General features: G+C 40.5%; 1 long non-coding RNA gene across 1 annotated transcript; it reads left to right on the plus strand.

Annotated features, from left to right (window-relative positions):
* The first annotated feature begins 364 nt into the window (after positions 1-364).
* LOC309508722 lies at positions 365-1,934 on the plus strand. The gene is made up of 3 exons (XR_014209692.1): positions 365-946; positions 1,082-1,156; positions 1,279-1,934. It is a non-coding gene; the product is annotated as an uncharacterized lncRNA (long non-coding RNA).
* Positions 1,935-7,905: the final 5,971 nt, after the last annotated feature.

Below are 7,905 nucleotides of genomic sequence, written 5' to 3' on the forward strand. Positions count from 1 at the left end.
CGGATCCTAAAGGGTCGAACAGACTATTGGTGGTCAACAAAACTCCTCGACGTGTGAATGGCTTCATTCCATCAGGTACTTGAAAAAGTAAATGGTCTGTTTTGAGGTCCCAGTTTAGGCCCAGACTGCATTGTATGGGAAGATTATCTGTGTCAAGATCCAGTGCCCGGTTGCATAAAGCACCTTAAGTTTTTCCCTTAAGTATGATACTTAAGGGGCGATTTCCCCTTACCTAAGAGAATAACTTAAGGGTGTTGCATATAATCTCTTAAACGGTTCTCTTAGGCAAGGGAAACATTTAAGTGTTTCACGACAGCAATCCTGGATTCACGTTACAAAAGTCTGTTGTTGCCATAGATACGCAAAACAACACTAGCACCAGCAGATTCATTAAATAAAATAAGCTATCAGAATGGATAAAGAAAACAAAAAAAGAAAGCCTAATTGGACAGAGGAGGATAAATGTATTCTTCTAGATGAATATGGTAAAAGAAAAACAATTTTGAAAAGCAAACTAAATCCCAATGTAACTGTGGCAAAAAAACAGAAACAGTGGGAAGCAATAACGGAAAAAATTAATGCACGGCATTTTGATGTGAAGAGGACGGTTCAGGAAGTCATAAAAAAATACGAAAACATCTCTGTGGTCGCAAAAAAAGAGCTGAGCGCTTATAAGAAAGAAGCCAATAAAACAGGTAAGATTAAGCAAGGCTACGCTTTCAAGATTGTATGCACCGCACCGTGGTGAAGAGTTCACTTTAATGCTGTACAGTGTTAAGACCTAACGATTACAAAACTGACCAACAGGTGGAGGACCCCCACCGGCTGAGTTGTCGGACTGTACTATTATGGTACAAAACATCATTGGAGCTGACTCACCTGTCCTGTCTGGCATCTGTGGCGGTTTAGAGAGTGAAGCTGAACCAGTGCAACAGTGTAACACAGAGTGAGACATTATTGTCCTGTATCAGCATAGAATATCTAACACTAGTGGGCTTAGAGGATACATTATTATTTTTACATCATTAGAGACATAATGTTATAGCATAATGATATAACTTGCCATTCCTTTCACACTTAGACCCTTACAGCACTCTGAAAAACAACTTCAGCACCATCAGATCGCCAGCAGAACGCCGATACGGGCAACCGCTAAGTAATGATTTATGTGTTAACTATCGCTTCAGTTAATCGCTTCCTATTATTAATCCAACGTAGAACAGCTTTGAAGTTATTTTTAAGATTTTCTTAATTTTCCCCATCACTTGCGTATTTCAGAACACCGCAAACATCACCTGCAGCCACAACAAGAGAAGGTGTGCTGGAACTGCAGAGAGAGGTTCTACAGCTACAAAAGGAGAAATTGCAGCTGGAGATTCAAAAACTGAAGAAGGAGATGGAAAATCAGGAGCTCTATCATTTTATTCTTAATAACAAACTGTTACAGCTAAAGGATGAAGGAAAAATAACAATAACTGAAATTGAGTGATTTTTTTTTGAAATATTTGTTAATTAAATTAAATTATTTGTGTGTGTAGGCTATGTTATAATAATTAAAGTCGGCATGAAATCAAATTTGACAAATCTTCTTTTTATATGTAATATTGTAGTGTTTATTATAAATGATTTATCTGTGCACTTCATTATTTTTAAAAAATTCATTTACCCTTATAATCTTTAATCAAATACATTACCCTTCCCTCCCCCCTCGAAACGACCTCTCTTCTCTTTCGGTCACGTGCCATGGCGAAAGGGTGCGGCCAGAGCCGATGAGGGTGCGGCTATCGGTGTCTGTCTCGTTTTGAGTCAAGTCAAGTTATCAGTCAAGTTCACCCTCGAGAGCATCTCGAAGTGTCCGAATGGTAGGCTATCTATCTTATCTAAATCTAGTTATTTACTTATCGGACACGTCGAGATACTCTCGATGGTGAACTTGACTGATAACTTGACTTGACTCATCTTGGTTCGCGGGAGGCTCATATAAATATGGGCTGATTCCTTCCTGCAAATTTAGCTGCTCGTCCTCGTTCTCGTCGCCGGGCTCCTCAATAAAAAATCCTTCATGGGAGGGTAATGGTGGGGAGTCCGGTGGAGAGAAATCCTACACAACTGAATGTAAACTGGCATTCAAATCTGCCTCCATTTTGTTTGCAACGCCCAACCTCCAACGATCCAATCAATTCCCGAAGGACGAAATCAAGCCCCGCCCTACATTTTTTTTCTAATTTCAGAAGCCGTTTCACTCGGATATACGTCACAACAAGGAAAAAATGACAATCTCAACTTCCGTTTCATGCCGACTTTAAATATTTGTTAATGTATGTAAATTATTTTTGTGTGTATGTTATAATAATAAAACTACTACTACTACTACTTATTAAGATTACTACTATTACTACAAATCAATTAAAGAAAGCATTGACAATGGCATCTCTAGCAGCATATCCAGCCTGTTGGAAATCTTGATTTTGAATCAGATGCAGTTCTTCATAGCCCTCTTCATTCCCGTGCTCATCCTCTTCTTCGATAGCAGAATACGTCTTGGAAAGGTTGAAGAGCACAACACAGGCTACAATAATTCTGCATGCCCTTGAAGGCTCAACACGCATTTCGCTGTGGAGGCAGTGAAACCTGCGCTTCAGCTGTCCGATGGTCCTCTCAATAATCGACCTTGTGTGGGTCAGCGCATTATTGTACCTTTCCTATTCGAATAGAAAAAATAAAGATGTTTAGGCTACTATAGTATCAACAGTGCTTTAAGATACTATGAAGGTAATTTATTGCATGAAATATTTTAATATACCTATAATTCAGTAAACTACTGCTAATATTTCTTTAATGCACACAATTTGATTACCATTTTCCATGCAAATATTTTAGGCACCAAATTCTACCTTCATAGGAATATTCATACGTATTAATTAATTACTGTACATGCCTGTGCAGCATTACGGGGATTCATGAAGGGCGTCATGAGCCATGGATGGCAGGGGTAACCACTGTCCCCGAGCAGGAGACCAGTGTGCTCTCCAGCTTCAAAATCTCTCCCTAGTTTGCTCTCCGTCAAAATCCTGGAGTCATGTGTACTCCCGGGTGTAGCGATAGTGGCCCATTATTAAACATTTATGTTACTTTTATATTTAATTTGGTTTGTTCGGGCGCCAGCCAGGCATATAATCCTGGCAATAAATAAATTCTCACGACCCACCAGCTACATATGAAGACATTGAAAAAGGGAAACTCAAATCAAACTTATAGTAACCAACAGAGTCGTTTAACCATTTATTTTAGGAATTCAGCCCCAATTAAATTCCACACAAAGCAAAAAACATTCCAACATCACTGTTGTGACAGTAACACACTTCCATGGAAAACAAGAAAAAAGAAAAAGAAAGAAAAAAAAACGATCAGTATAAACTACAAAGACATATACATTTCTCTATAAAAGAGGGAAAAACACATGATTTGCACGGAAACAGCGATGATGTTGACACTGGCAAATTTTATGAACTTTCTCAGACAGTCACAATATAAGAGGTAAAAGAAAGTCTGTCCAAGCAACCCATCAACTGATGAATTCACAACTTAGTTTCGATTCACACTCTTTTTTATACTCTCCGACAGTCAAAGAAAAAGTTCGATTAATTGTGTGTGTGTGTGTGTGTTGTGGGGCATGTGCATTTACTGTGGGTGTGTCAAGTCTGTACCCGATGCTGCTGGTCTTCGTTTTGGGCCTTTGGTAAGTACAGGAACTTCGTTTTTCAGCACAATCCAGGAAAACGCGTTGAAGATTAGTCCAAGGCAACGTACCTCTACCGACAGCCGAGATAGAGAGCGTCCAAGCCGCTCACAGTTTCACTTTCATTCCCACCGTCACGTCATCCGCACCCAGATAAATCACACCTCCAGGATACTGAAAACTTCCGTCATACTTCTCTCCCAGGCCGGTCAATTTCTCGTACCGAAGCAGGATACTTCTGCACGTTCCTCGAACAAACTGCACGCTCCTCGAACAAACTGCACGCTCCTCGAACAAACTGCACGCTCCTCGAACAAACTGCACACTTCACTTCCCCATTACCAGTTCCCTTCCGCTCACAATTCCCCTCCTTAAATAGTTCGTCACACTGATCATCCTCTTCTAATTGGTTAAAGAGAAAAAAAAAGCTAAAAAATAAAGTGGCTAACGAATTTCGTTCTGCCACACTCCCTCCCCCAGGGAAAAACAACTCCTAGTTGTTGGACTAAGAGATACCTTAAAATCCCAGGAAATCTTCTTCCTCATCCGAGGTTTCCTGAAAAATCTCTTGTAGTCTCTCCCTGTTGCGAAACTCTAATTCCTCCGCAGTAGGAAAACAGGGTTTCAAATTGCACACATGGACATTACGCACATCCTCTCCTGTGGACTCTAGAGCCACTCTGTAATTTATTGGACCCAACTGTTGGATAATGCGGTATGGCCCTTTCCACTTAGGTGCCAACTTGGCACTGAAATTGCGCTGGGCATTAGATTGCGGAAAATTTCGGATCCATACTCTGTCTTTCTCTTGGAAGGCTACATCTCGTCTGTTTTTGTTGTAATTTCTCAATTGCCTTATTTGTGCTTTTTTACAGTTTTCCTTGGCCTTCTTTTGGAGTTGAGACAACTGATGGACTATGTCGTAGGAAGGACCAGAAGGAGACAGGTTACGTCCATGCAACAGTTTATCCAATGGGCTATGAAGTTTTCTACCCAGATGAAGCTCAGCAGGAGACATTCCGATGGATTCCTGCACTGCAGTATTGAGTGCGAAACGGAGTTCTGGTAGGTAGATATCCCAACCTTTGTGATTGTCTTCCACAAAAGCAGATATCATGGACTTCAGAGTACGGTTGACTCTTTCCGTCATATTAGTCTGCGGATGGTAAGCTGTGGTTAACTTGTGTGTCACACTCCATTTTTCACACAGTTCAGTGAACAAAGCTGAGACAAACTGTGACCCTCTGTCTGACAAAACATAGTCCGGCACCCCCCATCGGGTAAGTACTTCTTTCCGCAGGATTTCAACAATAGCTGGAGCAGTAGCATGTCGCATGGGGAATAACTCTACCCATCGTGAGAAATAATCAACAAAGACGAGTAAGTATGCGTGTTGTTTGGAGCTTTTTGGTAGTGGACCCATTATGTCTACTCCAAGCATTTCATTAGGTCTTGACGTGATGATTGGTTGAAGTTTTCCTGCTGGTTTTCTATTGTCACTCTTGAGTGTTTGACATTTCACACAACTCTTGACATACTTCTTAACATCAGTCCACATACCATGCCAGTAGGCAACATCTTGTACTCTCTTATAAGTTTTAAAGATTCCAAGGTGTCCACTGAGGGGGCTTGAATGATAGAATTGGAGAATGGTGGGAATAAGGATGCGAGGTACAATAACACGGTATTGAATTTGACCGTCAGTCAGGTGAGTAACGTGATATAACTTGTCTTCTACCACAGCATACTGTTCCTTCTCCGTAAGTTCATCTTTGGCCAAAACTTGAAATATTTTTGTACATTCAGGATCACGGTGTTGTTCGTCCCAGATGCGCTCAACAGTGATGGGAAATTCTGGATCTTCCTTTTTGCTTGTGTACACATTACACTCAGGTAAATGATACATCCGTGACAGAGCATCAGGAGCAACGTTCAACTTTCCTTTCCGATATTCCAACACAAAATCAAATCTTTGTAGTCGAAGAGCCCATCGAATGAGTCGACTAGTTGTCTTAGTGGAATTCATTACCCATTGCAAGGAAGAATTATCCGTAACCACGGTGAACAAACGATGTTCCAGATAGTGTTGCCACTTATCAAGTGCCCACACCACTGCTAGGCACTCCTTCTCTGTGGTGGAGTAGTTAATCTCTGCTTTATTTAAGGTTCGGCTGGCATAAGCGATGACTTCTTCACTGCCCTGCTCCTTTCGCTGGGTCAACACCGCGCCCAGGCCGGTGTCGCTGGCATCAGTGTACACTGAAAAAGGTAGTTGGAAATTGGGATGTCCAAGAATAGGTGGTGATGTGAGGCATGCTTTTAAATACTCAAAAGCTTGTTGGCATTGTGATGTCCAAATAAATGATTGTCCTTTCTTTTTTAGGGCGTTGAGAGGCTCTGCAATCCTAGAGAAATCTGCCACGAATCGATGGTACCACCCCGCCAAACCCAAGAAGCGCTGGACCTCTTTAAGGTTAAGGGGAACTGGATAAGTGCGAATTGCTTCGACCTTGCTTGGATCTGCGGTAACACCTTGTCCATTCACAACATGACCGAGGAAAGTAATCTCCTGAAGGCAGAACTTGCATTTTTTTAGATTCAATGTCAGTCCAGCTGTTTGTAACTGCTGAAGGATGGTCTGGATGTCTAGAAAGTGCTGGCCCATTGATGGGGAGTAAACGATGATATCGTCGATATAGACGAAACATATGGTTCCAAGTAACCCTCTCAGGACGATCTCCATCAGCCTTTGAAAGGTTGCTGGTGCATTTTTTAGACCAAACGGCATGACATTGAAATGGTACAACCCTCCTGACGTGATGAAGGCGGTTTTTGTCTTGCTCTCAGGTTCCATGGGTACCTGCCAATATCCGCTATTAAGATCTAAAGTTGAAAAAATGGCTGCACCAGAGAGCGACTCCAGGATGATGGGAATTGGATATGCATCACTTTCAGTGAGAGCATTGATCTTTCTGTAGTCAACACAGAACCTGAGACTCCCATCTTTTTTGGGAACCAAAACCACAGGTGATGCCCATGCTGAATAAGATGGTTCTATGATGCCAGCCTGTAACATATCTTCAATCTGTTCTTTTACAATCGTTTGCTTTGCGGGTGTGAGCCGATAAGGCCGCTGTTTAACAGGTACTTGATGACGCGTGTAAAGGACATCATCCTCCAGGAAACTGTCCTGGTTATGCCTCTTCTAATCAATCATTTCAACAGTCACAGCCATCTCAAAGTAAGAGACCCCATTAACCTGTTAACCCTCACCAGTGCGTCGGCGCACTGAAGCGTTTTTTTATTTATTTAGTTCAAAGTTACTATCAGATTAAATGTTATACTTTGACAAACTATACATCATTAAAAAGATATAAGACTCAAGTTTCAGTATTTGACCACTATTGTATTCTGAGAAACTTATAGTGACAGTTATGTCTTAATTTGTGTCAGGAGTTATGAAATGAAAAAATGCATCGATCCCTTTAATATGAATTATGACCGTCAGCTGGTCCATTCATAAAAAAAAACTCCGTGCTGTTGTCATGACAGTGCTATACAAAACAACGTTCCTCAGGACTTTTAGCTAAAAAATGTGCAGACTTGGAGAAATATTGATATATTCTCATAGATTCACATCATATTTCTATAGACAGGAATAATATTTATTGAATTTATACCCAAATGCGTCGATGTAATCATTATGAGCGCTTCTTACTGAGATGTGCTGTGTTTTCAATTCATACCAATAGCCTGAGGGCGCTATATGCACAATAATACTCCATATATGGAACATGAAGAAGAGCCATAATCATGTGACCTTCAAGGACGTCACTGATAGCAGCAGCTACACACAAAGCTAACACAGAGATCGCTGTAATATGCAGATACAGACGTTTTGAAGACAATAAAAATTATTGCAATGATATTTGATTTGCCTGTGTTCTTCAAGCAATGCCAGGTATTTTTATAATAATAGATTATATTTATAATGTAATGCTAATCGATATAGACTTTATCATTGTACATAATTCTATAAATATATTTTCTGTCTGATTTTTTTTTATCTGAAGCCAAATTAGATCACAGAAGATTATTTAAAACACTCGAATTGCGTTATAAAGTACGTTTGTAGCACAAACATGGTTTTAATCTCATAAATGGTC

This window comes from Leuciscus leuciscus, assembly GCF_965113295.1.
Source record: "Leuciscus leuciscus genome assembly, chromosome: 11".
In the NCBI taxonomy this organism is placed as follows: domain Eukaryota; kingdom Metazoa; phylum Chordata; class Actinopteri; order Cypriniformes; family Leuciscidae; genus Leuciscus; species Leuciscus leuciscus.